Below are 15,525 nucleotides of genomic sequence, written 5' to 3' on the forward strand. Positions count from 1 at the left end.
TTGAAGTAACGCAGGCAGCATCACTAAGGCTGTACATTTCAATGCCCAATGTATAACTGCGGACGCGCCTTCGCTCACTACGATGGTCCGCTCACACGCTCAGCACCTCACTGTCTAGCGCATGCGCAGTGGCACAACCACCGACTAGCTAAGCGCCTATTGAGAACGCCAATGACTTGTCGAAGCCTGCGAAGACTGCGCCAAGAAAGCGTGACTAAAGACAAAGCCACATTTAAGCAAAACATGATGCGATGCATTGCAGTTGCTTGTCGTCAACTGCCCCAGCGCAGCGACAAATCGATTTGCGTCATGGTCCATTTTTAACGTCGGTCACTCGTCACCCACCGGCCCGTAACGAGCTGTTCTCAGGACTGACCACAATATCTAAGACTGAGACTTATTCAGGGGAGGCTTTTGTGGACTTTATTTTTTCGTGTCATTTACTCTCGAGGCGCCTTGTCTTCAGGAGATATTTTGGACCAGCATTAAAGAACAGGTTTGCGAAGCCTTGCTGGTGTCTCATGATAAGCGCGTCGTGAATGCTTCGCAGACTTATGCACATGCTTTCGCATCCAGGCTTCCACCTAAAGAAAAAAGAAACACAAAGAAAAGTTATAGCAGTGCTAGTGCCATTGCCCACTATGCTCCGGTCAAGTACTGTCACCGCAGATTCTTGACGCGCACCAGGCAGTCGTGCGGTATACGCTTTGAATGCGGCATTGTCATAAACTGCTTCGGTCGTCTTGCAAGAATTTAGGTTGTGCTCAATGCAGCACTTGCCGTTTCCTCATCATTGCTCCTTCTTCGTTGTGCTTATTGAGTATCTAACAGGCTGAAGAAAGTAGGAAGTAGATATGGCCACTATGCTAGGTAAGATTTCTTCCACTGTACAGAAAAATAATTAGTGAGTAATAGATCAGAAGTGGACCGATAGTCGTTTCGTAGAACACACCAACAAATTCGCTGAAGGCCGTGCAGGTGTGGCCCATGGAATTTCTTTGAGCTGCAACCGCTCGTAGGACGAACAGATTTATGGGATGAATGTTATGTGAACATCTAAACACCCTACATCTAAACACCCGGTCATCAAGCATTTTCGCCTGTGAGGCGGAATCATTGTAGGCCTGTGTGCTCAGATTTCGGTGCACGTCAGGAAACCCATGTGGCCAAAATTTCCGGCGCCCTGCACTACGGCGTCTCTCCTAATCATATGGTGGTTTTGGGACGTTAAACCCCACATGAAAATTGTCAAGCATTTTGGCCTCTGTCGAAAATGCAGCTGCCACAGCCGTGATTTGATCCCGTGACCTGCGGGTCAGCAGTCGAGTTCACAACTCGGTGGGGTGAGGACTGGCGGGACGCTGTAACCACTTCAACCTCTGCATTAACAAGTATTGATTGTAACATTAGAGATCCCTAACTAGAGGCTCACCTTATAATACTTCTTCGCATTGTCGAAAGGGTAAGTCAATGCCAAAATTTCATGAAAGTGCAGTTTTTTCACGGCATGGGAATACAGAAACGCGTCTGATGATTGAAGCACGGAATACCGATAATACTGGTAGCGCATGCGTGAGGGAACTGTCCATAAACTTGCCCAAAGAAGTAATCAACTGCCTGCACAGTTTTCATTCACGGTGACCCCGTGTACATGGCTGGGTTTATAGCTTTGCCTATATATCGCATGGACATGCGCAGATACGTTTTCCTGCCTTCATTTTTGTCCGCCATTGTGTGGATCGTCAGTCGTTGCCCGGCGTTTCTGGTGAGTGTCACGACCTCTTGTATCCGTTTTGCGTGTTTACACGCCCTGTGTTTTTTATTCATATGAGGGTAACCAAACGCCGCCACTCTTGATGAGGAACTGCCCTCGTGGTGAACGCTTTAGGTTCTCATTTGTGTTCTGCAAATGCCTCAGAAGCGTTTCTCAATGGTGTGGCTATATGTTTGCACTCGCAAATGCAGGTGCTGTAGCTTAAGACTCGGTAGTTTTTGCTTTGGAGATTAGAAGTCTGGCGATGCGTTTACTTCGAATCAAAAGAGTGTACACATAGAACGGCGCATTAAAACACAGAGAGCACAATGGCAATGGCAACCCTTGTGACAATCACCTGTAACTCGATTGCCGCTATATAGGCGTAGTCATCCCGTATAGCTATAATTTGAAGATGTATCCCCATTCTTAATGCTGCTTTCCTTGTCACCGTCAGGCTACTACAGCGCACTCACTACCTGCGATTCCCTTACCACTCACCATACCCGGTTTCGTAAGGAATAGGGGCTTATAGCCCACCTACCTGAATCGAATAGTGACGTTGTTTTTTTTTTTTTTTACGTTGAAGGGGACTTTACGTGCCATGGAATTGGTTTTTAGTAAACTGGCGCTCTTATTTGCTTTCACGTCACCATCGTGAACTTAATACACGATAAAACTATAATAAGATAGTTCCATCTCTTGACTTATGCATCAATATCCCGTTTTTTTTTCAGTATAATGAGTGCAGGCTTCCAAAACCCAAGATTGGTTTAATATAATATTATTAAATATTAACACGAAGAACCATCGTCACTCTGTGACCTGATCACGTGTGAGCTATAATGACATCGTAGATAAAGTAATCTGACGTGATGATAAGTGACGTAAATATGATGTTGTCTGCACTTGTAAAAAAAAACATTAGTGAAAAGGTAGCAACTCCAAGCAAATACGTAGTAAGTGCAGCGCTTACTACCTTTCTTGGACCATTACTAGCATTTTGCTACCTGTATACTACCTATATCAGTAAACAGTTCTACAGTGTTAGTAAACAGTGCAGTCGTTAGTAACCTTCTTGACCCGTTACTACCTTTTTGACACCCGGCTGTTGCCTGTATAAGCCAAGATAGTATGAGATTCTGATTCTAATAATTTATGAGAAGAACCGCCTTGACGTATCGTTAATAAACGAAAAAATGACGCAGAATCATAAATCAAGAAAAAACATTTGGTTTTGAATTACGCAACCGAGATATGTAAACGTCATTCTGATATTGTCCAAACGGAGACGTACAAGTTAGCAAACCATAAGCAAGTGCTACATGCGCTGTCGCATGTAGCACTTGCTTATGGTTTGCTAACTTGTACGCTGTGATAGAAAATTCAGTACGCTAATGGAAGTTCAAGTACGCTGTAATAGAAAATTACAGCAAACTTAGTAAAGTATGGCAAATTAACAAAACTGGCAGATCAAAATTATCCAGATGGTCACAACCAATCTGGAGGACGGTCACAATTATTCCATTGTGGCATGTCTCCAAATACTATCGTTGTGTTGGCACATAAAATGCCAGAAACAGTTTCCGCCTTTTAACCACCAACATATTGGCAGTGCAAAGCATTCAAATGCACTGAAACTATGTTAGTGAGTTCAGTATCTTGTTTCGGACACTATGCCTTTTTGTGGCCGTTTGATAATAAATAAATAAGACATACAATTTTTAATAAGTAAGGTTGATTAAGTTTCGTGCCAAACACACGTTACCAGGCAGTTTGATATATGAGCTCTAGGTTCACATTTGTTATAAATAAACCTGAAACAAAAGTGCTCCTCTGTACCAGACAACCATCTTCGAAGTAGGGCTATATATACCCCACTCTTCGTACTGTAGCGTAGTGAACGTCTAGTTCAAAGAATTCTTCGCGTTCATGACACACCACGGAATATTCCCCAAAGTTGTGCAGTTATGAGACATTGATTGACTGACGTTAGCAATGGAGAGATAATATGCAAAAATGAATGAACAAGGTAGTATCTGTTACTACTTTTTTTCTTGAAAACTTTAAAAGTTATACGCATGGTTGGTAACGGCTAAGGTAGTAACAGTCACTAAATCGTGATAGTATAACAGCAAAGGTAGTAACTTTTACCACCCTTGCCGTTACTAACTGCGCTTACTGCCACGGCTGCAACATATGTTGAAAAAACATTACTGCCCTAAAGTTAGCAAGTGCTACTACCTTTTCTTTATGAGTGTGTGATCACGTGATGCACACGTTTCACGCTCACGTTGACGGCCACTTCGCGCGTTTCGAGAGGCCTGAGGCTTTGCAACAAAAATATCCCCATCTAGATGTCATCTGAGGCTGTCAGCACCTTTTACAGAGAGGCACGAACATTACAATTGAAAGACAGAAGCGAAAGACTAATCTTAGGTACCATTTCCCGGTGTTCAGCATAGCTCACAGAAGATAAATACAGAAGGACATCATATACTTGTAAAAGGAGGCATCGAAAGTCCAGGAGAGTTTTTTTATGAATGCAATCAAGAAAAAAAAATGAACGGGGAATAACAATTCAAACCGTCCCAAACAGAATTATACTCCAGAGCAGCAGCGTTTTCCGACGGAAATGGTTCCACGAAGTTATGGGATATCAACAATTAGGCGACTTTCCTCGAGCAACGCCTCAGCGTGTGATGGACAACTCGCCAGTGCGCCTTCACCCCGTCGACAGCGGCAGTCTGCCGATCGCTTGTTTCCACGCCGTGTTTAAAACCCCTCGCCGTTGTACCGTTGTTTTTTTTCTACTAATTTTCGTTGTGGGTACGTGCTACTAGCCATTTTTGTTCTCGTAATAGCCTGCTATCACTCTTGCAGCTACGGCTCGTAAAGATGGCGCTACCGTATGCTTGCCTTTCTACTGCTTCACTCATTGGTAACTTTGCTAAATGAATACCGTTCCTAATGCTCCGATTCTCGTGGAGTATTGTATTTTGTTTGTGTGACGCTTGGGCCTTTGTACCAGAGTTATTTGCGTTTTGTGTATCTTATGTTGGAACCTTCCACTGGAAGGCAAGTGCCTTTGCGAAACCTTGACGAGAATAGCAACAGTAAACGATTGTTGGCATTTAGATAGTGATTTATATTTCGTTGATAAGCAGGAATAAACAGGCATCAAAGCAAAACGTAATTTGTTGTGATATTTCGTCAACAACTATCTGTATTTTTCTGAGGCATGTGTATACTTTCACGGTATACTTCAATGCCAAGGAATTTTATGTTTTTTGCAGCTGTTTGGTCTTGCGAAAGTTAAGGGTGCATCATCTAGTCAAGTATTTGTATCTCCATCGTCCAAGGTGAAAATCACTTCTGTCACTTCTGCATTGGGGTATTGTAATCAATACAAGACAGGTTTCATATCTGACTACCGATGCGAAGCACCAGTTAGCATTTCGAAATGATTGATTTTAAAGAGCCTAACTGACTGCACCCCTAAAAATTGACACTAAAGAGAGTGATCTAATCTGCGTGAGTAGTACTTTCATAACTTCCAGTGCAGGTTGAGACACGCACAATACCTCATTTCCCAAATTCCAATGAGGCTTCGACCTTCCGCGAGAGTTATATCACTCCCTATCGAATAAGTAACATTTAAGCAACGCTGCGCTGGAACAGCGCGCATGTACAGTTCAGCCTTCAATGATGCATGGCGGTTTTAGAGATTCGCCCATGTCGCAGTTCGGTCTTTCGGGTTCCCTTCTAAACCGCTCTTTGTTTCCGCGATCATTGTACAATGAACCGCAACCACTCTCGATAGCTCTTCCGGGGTCTTCTTTCTACCTAACTGCGTTAGAAGCCATTCATTATAATTTACAACGAAACAAGACTGACGCACTGTGCTCCGAGAACCGATCTTGTCAGTGATCACACAAGAGCGAGCATAAAATTGAGTTTTGGTATATCCACCGCCCTCACCCCTGTTTCCTCAGCATCCGGTTTCGCTGCTGGCTTACCTTATCCCGGAAATGTGTTTTTGTTCGTCTGCGGTTCCTTTTATTCGGCGCGTACAACGAACGCCTGGAATACTTGCGTTGCAGCTGAATCGGTAACTAGAAAGTGTCGGGCTTATTTATTGCGGTTGCAACTGACTTGAACCCTGCTTGATGTAACCGCAAGTTGTTTCGTTAATGCTATACGCCGTGATAATGAAGTGAGGCACTCGCAGCGTTGTGGCTGCTCCAAGAGGCCGTAAATAGTGCTGAAACTTCCAAGTGGCTTAGAGAGGTTTTAGCCCGACCTAATAAACTCGCGTTGGGCTTTAGATCGTGCCTCAGAAGGTGTTTACGTTAGCGGAAGCTTGCGACGAATTAGATCAAGTAGAGGCGCTAGGGGCACCTTCCATATCGCTGTTGATCGAGGTAGTACTTCCCGAATTATATCGCTTTGTCGTAACATTAGGCACAACATATATGGAAAACATTATGTCGTGCTTTTAAAGTTGAAACACTTTATGGGCCCGGTGTGTGACGCTGCACATGGGTCCATGCTGTGTCTAAAAACTGGAATAACGATGGCTTCTTTTCCAGGCCGAGAGCAATTCGCCGGAAACAATGCAGCAATAATAGGAACTGGAGGGCTTCTTTAGTTAGGACAGGTGTTTGAATATTTCAAATGCGACATGGTCAGAGCATGGGGCGGATTTGGTACAGCATAATAGCGTGGCATGTAGCTCAGCTAAACAGAATATTTTTGTATGCCTCATTTTTGCGGATGTCCGCTCTAGTTTTTATTAGATGCGGAGCATCTTATACTCGAGGCTTGTAGTGCGGCGCCGTCCGCAAGCTTCCTTCTCCTCCTTCCACCATCTGTGCATCCCTTCCTCCTCTACACACCGCGCGCGCTTCACTCCTCCACCATCTGTGCACCCTTCCTCCTCTACACACCGCGTGCGCTTCTCCTCTTCACGAACATTCGCTAGGTGTATAATGTAGCGCGCATGCGCCGTCACGCCTCGAGAACATCGGCTGCTGACGCGCGCGCATGCGCCGTCGCGCTTCGAGAACATCGGCAGCTGACGCGCGCGCATGCGCCGTTGCGCTTCTCCCCCTTCTCGAACATTCGACAGCTGACGCGCGCATGCACCGTCACCCACCATCTGTGCCGCGCGCGCTTCTCCCCTTCGAGAACATTCTACAATTCTCCTGATTCTCCAGTGAACGCGCATGCGCCGTCACGCTTCGAGAACATTCAACAGCTGACAGTGCATGCGCCGTCGCGCTGTATATATACTCAAGGTCGGCGCTCGCTCACTCAGTTGCCGCTCGTCGGTTGGTTTGTACGGCGCGTCGACGTCCAAGGTCGCGGTGAAATGAATGCCAACGAATCCACAAACACAATGATCGACGTCCCTTCGACCAGCGCCGCCCTTTCGCATACGTGTGTACGTGTTCACTCATTTAACACCCCCTCCTACAACAACGTTAACCAATTTAGCCATCGACCCAAGTAAGTCGCAATTTAACACCCCATTTCACAACCACGTTAACCAATTTAGCCATCGACCCAAGTAAGTCGCACTTTAACACCCCGTTAACCAATTATATGCTCCGCATCCTCCTCAGTGTTCCCCCGAGGGAAGCTGCGGGCAATCTTTTCTTCAATTGATGTTTCGTATCGATAGAACGCTTCAAATTAGTCTACGCTTATCGGCGCATCATGTCATCCTCACTGTTCATCATAAACGGGCATGCACCACAATAGTTGAGTAATTGCCATTACTTGCCACTGGTTGACACTGTTCGTATTATCAGTTAAAGGCTCCCTGCTATTGAATCAAACAGTATGTTTGGCTCAGCGATACGGTCAGAATTCCTGACGAAAGTTACCTAGGCGCTCAATTTTCTTATCTCAAAGGAGAGAGAAAAGGATGGATCTATACCATATTGTCGTCTACTGTAATGTCAGGCGACGAGAAGCCTTTCACAGCCCCACCTGTCCACTGGTAAGGTTAGATGTGCGAAGCATGAATGAAATAGGTTGATAAGTCAGTCTTCAGCAGTTCTAGACGTTTAGCGGGACGGCCTAGTGCTCTCCCATAGTTAAGTACGAAGTACTCGAAATCATTGAACATTTTAGGGGTGAAGCTCCTTATAGCAGCACCCGTTCGTCCCTCGTAACCGCTGTAGTATGTAACAAGTATAACATTTTGATCTCCAAGGTGGTGTGGTGAGAGATTTCTTCTCTGTATTGTTGAACAATAAAAAAAATGCTCAATGTACATGCCAATGGCCTGCTAATGGCGAATGAGAGACAGGAGCATTCGACTTTTAGTTAACGCGCACGCTGCAATCCCCATTAGCAGCCATTGCATGTTAATTGAGCACTATCTGACAAAAAAGAGCTGCTACGTTATACTCGCTGGGTGTAACCTCCTTAGCTTTAGAAAGGTTTAGCGAGTGTTGAGCAACAGTGCTATGAATACAATGAATTAGTATATACCGTGAACTCGAGGTGGGTAAAGGTGGGAAGTAGACCCGGAGCGCAAGCTCTAAGAAAGTGTGCGTGTGCCACCTCTCGTTTAGTCCTTGGCATGTCCGCTGGATGGCGGTGCTTCTATATGGAGAATATATGATGAAAAGATGCGAGATGGTGGTACTTGGAGTGTTGAATAGATGGATGAACGGACACACAGGCAGATGCATGGATAGACGCATGAACGGACGCAGAGGCTGATGCATGGACGAACGCAGGGACGGACGCACGAACAGACGCATGGACGGGCAGATGGACGCATGGACGGTCACACAGACGGACGAATGGATGGACAGAAGCAAGAACGATTGGACGGACGAATGCCTCGCCCAACTCTCCATCATTAACTCCATGGATATGCTGCCAATGTTTTTTTTTCTGAACACACAATACTAAGCACTCTAAATCCTTTACCACTTTTTCTAAACGCAATGTCATGAATCTTCTAGCTTAGTTGCTCTAAATATTGTGAATACGGCCTTATCAAGTGTGAGGCCCACGGGATGGCTTTCAGCTCTTCCACAGTAGAATACTGCTACGTAGCGGACATATCAGCGGTCAGAAGACGACAACGAGGAAGTGGACTATCGGTTGATCGTAAATAGAATAATTTTAACTTGTTAATAAGGAAAAAATTTATGAAAGCTATCCGGCTCTTGGCCAATCCCCCACCGTGGGTATGCGCCACATCATCAAGGATCTTGACTTGACTTGATCGTGCTGTCCTCCATATTAGTCGATGCTATACGCATCTGTGTGATATATATATTATAAACAGACACACCTCGTGTCATTTTTACGTACCATCTTTGTGGCAGAGGTGCTGGGTTCTTCCCTGTCTTCATCACGAAGCTCCGCAACGGCCGCATCATTATAGGTCCAACCATGTCACAGGTTGCACAACCATCGTCTTTACAACCTGCCCCTTCCGTGACTTCTACGTACGTCTTTCTACCTCGTTCTTATGATCCCGGCGTATTTTCCGGTCAGGATGACATTGACGTCGACAAATGGATCAACCAGTACGAACGGGTCAGCGCAAGCTATAGATGGGACCCGACTCTTATGCTTGTCAATGTGCTTTTAGATGCGGAGCATCTTATACTCGCGCCTTGTAGTGCGCCGTCCGCACCGCTTCTCGAACATTCGACAGCTGACGCGCGCGCATGCGCCGTCGCGCCGTCGCCCACTCTTCCACCATCTGTGCATCCCTTCCTCCTCTACACACCGCGCGCGCTTCACTCCTCCACCATCTGTGCACCCTTCCTCCTCTACACACCGCGTTCGACATCTACAATTCTCCTGATTCTCCAGTGGACGCGCATGTGGCGTCGCGCTTCGAGAACATTCAACAGCTGACAGTGCATGCGCCGTCGTGCTGTATATATACTCAAGGTCGGCGCTCGCTCGCTCAGTTGCCGCTCGTCGGTTGGTTTGTACGGCGCGTCGACGTCCAAGGTCGCGGTGAAATGAATTCCAACGAATCCACAAACACAATGATCGACGTCCCTTCGACCAGCGCCGCCCTTTCGCATACGTGTGTACGTGTTCACTCATTTAACACCCCCTCCTACAACCACGTTAACCAATTTAGCCATCGACCCAAGTAAGTCGCAATTTAACACCCCATTTCACAACCACGTTAACCAATTTAGCCATCGACCCAAGTAAGTCGCACTTTAACACCCCGTTAACCAATTATATGGTCCGCATCCTCCTCAGTGTTCCCCCGAGGGAAGCTGCGGGCAATTTTTTTCACCTCAATGGCCCACCGCGGGTGGGGTTCGAGACGCACGAAGCGGATATTACAAGCTGGGAGTCCTTTAAAGAGAAGAACCGCGACCTTTTTGGTGACACCGTTGGGCGGCTGATCGTAGCGCGTAATCAACTGACGGCTCGTGCGCAGACGTCGACGGAGTCGTACGTCGCGTACATTCACGACGTCATCGCCCCGTGCCGCCAGAGTGACGAGCACATGAGTGAGTCTGAGAAAGTGGCCCATGTGCTGAAAGGCATAGCAGACGACGCCTTTGATCTTCAAGTGTACAACAACGTTGCAACCGTCGACGCCATTATTAAAGAGTGCCGGCGGTTCGAAGAAGCCAAGAGCCGCCGTATTACTCAGCGATTCACCCGACTGCCCAACACAGCCGCAACCTCATCGTGTGAAGCCGCCCGCCAGTCCCCCCCGTATGACAACGTAACTCACATTGCTCGTTGGAAAATCGACGCCGCCTGTCCGGCTCCTCTTCAGCCACCCGTTTTCTCAACGCTCACCTCTGACCAACAACAGTCGTCAGTGGCGCTAATACAAGTTGTGGTCAGGCAGGAGTTTGTGAACCTCGGCCTTCCATCAGCATGTCTCTTGACTCGCCCTGAAGTCCCATCTTAATCCCCAGGACACGCTCACCGTTTACCTCCAACAATGCCCTTCCGTAACCATTCGGAATGGCGAACACCCGACTACCGGCCTATTTGTTTTTCCTGCCACCAGCCTGGGCAGGTTTCTCGCTATTGCCGCCACCGTTGGTCGAACCAACCACGTCAGACCTTCTCTACCTCTGCGGAACTTCACCCGACGACCCCTCGACGTTCAGCTGCCGCACCCTTCAATTTCTATTCGTCGCCATCTTACGAGCCTTCCACTGACGCCAATTTGCCCGGTCGCCGCTACACTGACGCCCCTTCGTCAGGTCGCCGCAGCTGCCGCTCCCCGTTACCGCTACGTTGCCGATTCCGCTCTCCACCGCTTCGGCGCTTTTCCTCGCCGAGCTTCTCTGGACGGTCGCAGCAGGAAAAACTAGATATTGCTGCTTATAGAGGTGAAGGTACAATACCAATGACGGCCGAAAATCCTCTAATGACGCTTTTCACGAACCACAGCCTGCTTGAAGTACAAGTCGACCATGTTACTGTGACCACCCTCATTGACACAGGTGCACACCTGTCTATTATGAGCGCTTCTTTACGCTGCCGCTTGCAAAAGATTATGACGCCATCTACGACACAGGCAATACGTGTTGCCGATGGCAGTACTGTATCAGTAATTGGAATCTGCGCTGCTCGTGTCAGCATTGCCGGTCGTCACGCCGTGGTCCTTTTTGCCGTGCTAGCAAGTTGCCCTCGTGACCTCATACTTGGCCTTGATTTCCTTTCGCCACACTTGGCCTTAATTGACTGTTCGTCTGGTACCCTCAGCCTCAATCTTCCAATCTTTGCCGACTACTCTACAAAGCCCACCGGCCGCTTGAGCCCAACCACTTTCATTCGCCTGTCACCTCGTGCCGTCCCGTACGTGTCTTTGTCAACGCCCCTCCCATTCCTGACGGTGATTATATCAATACGCCGATTACAGACGTGCGGCTGAAGCGTTGTGTTACTGTGCCCCATACCATCGCGACCATAGCGGATAACTGTGTGTACCTTCCGCTCCTTAACTTTGGTTTCACCCGTCAAGTGTTGCGCCGCCAGATGTCTCTAGCCCAGCCAACTGCCATAACAGGGGACGATCTCAGTGTTGTCGCTGTATCTGCTCCTGATTGAAGCGCAGTCTCATGGTCACCCAGCTCAGATGATGCTATCTTTCGAAACATGATTGGATCGGAGCTTTCACCTCACCAGGCCGACGCTCTCTGCCAGGTTTTGACCTCATACAGTGACATTTTCGACACCCACGATGGTCCCTTGGGCCACACTAAAATTGTCACTCACCGAATCAACACTGGTGAATCTACGCCCATTCATCGTCGGCCGTACCGCGTGTCAGCGTCCGAGCAAGAAGTGATTAAAAAAGAAGTGGCCAAAATTCTTATGAAAAACGTAATCGAACCATCATCGAGCCCTTGGGCATCTTCCGTGGCAGTAGTAAAGAAGAACGACGGCTCATGGCGTTTCTGCGTTGATTATCGCCACCTCAACAAAATTACCAAAAAATACGTGTACCCTCTACCACACATTGACGGTGCCCCCAATTGCCACCATGGCACCACCTTCTTTTCATCTCTCGACCTCTGATCTGGCTACTGGCAAATTGCTGTAGATGACATGGACCAAGAAAAGACCACCTTCGTTAGTCCTAATGGTCTTTACCAATTCAAGGTCATGCCCTTCGGTCTCTGCAACGCTCCAGCGACCTTCGAGAGAATGATGGACACGCTCCTACAAGAATTTAAATGATCGACACGTTTGTGTTACCTGGACGACGTGATCAATTTCTCGCCTACCTTCGCAACCCACCTTGAACGCCTTTCGACCATTATATCCGTATTTCAACGGGCCGGCCTGCAGCTAAATTCCTCCAAGTGTCACTTTGCTATTCGTCAGATTACCGTGTTGGGTCACCTTCTTGGTGCGGCCGGCGTACGACCAGACCCGGCCCAGTCCTGCGCCCTACCCATGATGTTCGCAGTTTCGTGGGCCTCTGCTCCTACTTTCCCCGCTTCGCGAAAAACTTTGCGGCACTCGCATGGCCACTCACCAAGCTTCTCAAACAAGACGTCCCATTTTGTTGGGGCCCTCTTAAAGCTGACGCCTTCTCTCAGCTAATCACAGCTCTACCGACACCTCCTATTCTTGAACATTTCGACCCCAATGCTCCTACAGAAGTGCGAACAGGCGCGAGTGGAAACGGAATGGGTGCAGTTTGGCGCAAATACAGCGGGGCAACGACCGTGTAATCCCGTCTGCAAGCCGTCTGCTTTCAAAGTCTGAACGCAATTACTCTATAACAGAACGGGAATGTCTTGCCCTTGTCTGGGCGGTTTCGAAATTCCGTCCTTACTTGTATAGATGGCTTTCCGTGTCCTCACAGATCATCACGCGCTGTGTTGGCTTTCCTCTCTGAAGAACCCCATTGGATGACTTGGCCGTTGGGCTTTACGCCCCCAGGAGTATTCCTACTGGGTTGCTTATAAGTCTGGACGTATTCATCTGAACGCATATTGCTTATCACGCTACCATGTGGATCAGCCCGTTGAATCGGACATCGAGCCTAGCCTCAGCATCATGTCAATATCCTAGTTTCTTCAGATTCACGATGAAAAACATCGTGATGCTTCCCTGCGACAACTTATTGACCATCTCAAATCTGCTCTGAACGACACGTCTCTTCGCATGTACGACCTCCTGAATGGCACACTGTACCTTCGTAGCCTCCAGCCAGATGGCCCTGAGCTCCTTCTTGTCGTGCCGAAACATTTGCGTTCAACTGTGCTGTACGAGCTTCACGATGAACCAGCTGCTGGTCATCTGGGTGTATCTCGGACGTACAATCGTGTGCGTAGCCGCTTCTTTCGGCGTGGTCGCGCCAGGTCCGTTCGCCATTACGTGTCCTCCTGTGATAAATGCGCATGTACGAAGCGACCTACTGCACCCCCGGCTGGACTTCTTCAACCGATCTTCATCCCAACCAAACTTTCCTTCCGTGTTGGTATAGATCTTCTCGGTCCTTTTCCTGAGTCGAAATCGGGCAACAAGTGGGTCGCCGTTGCTATAGACTACGCGACTAGGTACGCCATCACTTGAGCGCTCCCCATCAGCACCGCTAGTGACGTTGCGGACTTTTTGCTCCACAATGTCTTCCTACACCATGGCACTCCTCGACAATTACTCATGGATCGCAGCCGCACATTTTTGTCCCGAGTGATCGACGATCTTCTGCGCTCTTGCTCGACGCAGCCCAAGTTGACCACTTCCTACCATCCCCAAACAAATGGCCCTACTGAACGCCTAAATCACACCCTCATGGACATGTTCGTGATGTATGTCCTCCGACCACCATGACTGGTAGCTGGCACTCGCTACCTCACGTGACCTTCGCGTACAATTCTTCGCGCCACGACGCCACTGGTTATTCACCCTTTTCTTTGGTCTATGACCGTGATCCGACGTTACCACTCGACACCCTACCTCCAACCATTACTACGCCGTCAACCGAATATGCACGCGACGCTACTGCTCGTGCCGACCACGCACGTTAGATCAAACGCTCTAGACTTTCGGCTTCACAAGCCACCCAGAAAGCCATCTACGACAGCCGGCATGTTGACGTTCGCTTCTCACCTGGTTCTCTCGTTCTCCTGTGGTGCTCAGTTCGTCAAGTTGGCTTATCAGAGCAGTTGTCTCGCTACATGGGTCCTTACCGTATCATCCACCAGGTAACCGACCTCACCTATGAAACCATTCCTGCATCAGAGACCACAAGCCTGCGTGCAACCACACCCAGTGATGCTGTGCACGTCAGCAGGCTACAACCTTACCACCTGCCTACTGAAGACCATAATTAATATGTACCGAGACGGTGCTTTTAGCGCCGGGGGGGGGGGGGCTAATGCTACGTAGCTGATATATCAGCGGTCAGAAGAAGACAACGAGGAAGTGGTCTGCCGGTTGTGCGTGCTGTCCTCCATCTTAGTCGATGCTATACGCATCAGAGTGATATAGATTCTAAATAGACACGCCTCGTATTGTTGTTGTTGATGTTGTTGTTGTTCTCCTATTGTTAGTGGCGTATACCCACTGTGGGGGATCGGCCAAGAATCGAGTGGTTTTAAAATTTACTGTTCAGATTTCGAATGATGGAGGTATAACAGAAAGATTACCGATAGCCTAGGAAAGTGTGGTGCTTAAGTAATGCATACAAATATTTACATAAACGAATTTATTCTTAGAATAGAGCAATAATGTGATTTTATACGTATATAATTATGTGGACATGTTAGGATAATGAAACTGGTTAATTAGTCAACCTATTAGTTTCATCAATATAGTCCCGGATGGCCGCGCATACTGTCGCATTAGAGAAACCAGAAATGGAAGCTCCAAAAGACAAAATGACAGGCAGAGATAAGTCCATACCAATACCACGTAAAGGTATTTCTAATAGGGTTTTCCGTCATGTGTTAAACCACCTGCAGGTCAAAAATAAATGGTCTATTGTTTCCAGTTCATCACAGAATGCGCACAGTGGCGAAGGTGCCTGAGCAGACCTGTCTTTATATAAATTTAGACTTGGTACCCGGCAACGCAGCCTTGTGATAGCTACTTCTTGTTTTCGAGTGCGGCAAAAGTCTCTTCTCCAGGGATATAATCAATGGCGAAATTCTGTAGAGTTTGTTAGTGCTGAACCCTCAAAGACTTGCAGAAGCGTACGTCTGCGGAATCGAGCAGCAGTCACATAAGCGGATGATGGACAGAACTGTAGAATTGGTTCACTGATTGACGACTTAGCTAAGGAA

At 47.7% G+C, this 15,525-nt stretch overlaps 2 long non-coding RNA genes across 2 annotated transcripts in view; one reads left to right on the top strand and one right to left on the bottom strand.

Moving 5' to 3' along the window:
• Positions 1-397: 397 nt before the first annotated feature.
• Positions 398-1,560, bottom strand: LOC142817282 (uncharacterized). Its single transcript, XR_012895146.1, has 2 exons — positions 1,433-1,560; positions 398-584 (listed from the first exon to the last, which is right to left on the bottom strand). It is a non-coding gene; the product is annotated as an uncharacterized LOC142817282 (long non-coding RNA).
• An 82-nt stretch (positions 1,561-1,642) lies between these two features.
• Positions 1,643-15,525, top strand: part of LOC142817283 (uncharacterized) — a 41,303-nt gene continuing 27,420 nt past the window's right edge. Inside the window, exon 1 of the long non-coding RNA XR_012895147.1 lies at positions 1,643-1,765. This is a non-coding gene — a long non-coding RNA (uncharacterized LOC142817283). The remainder of the gene's footprint in view (positions 1,766-15,525) is intronic.

Source organism: Rhipicephalus microplus, chromosome 5, assembly GCF_043290135.1.
Source record: "Rhipicephalus microplus isolate Deutch F79 chromosome 5, USDA_Rmic, whole genome shotgun sequence".
NCBI lineage: Eukaryota > Metazoa > Arthropoda > Arachnida > Ixodida > Ixodidae > Rhipicephalus > Rhipicephalus microplus.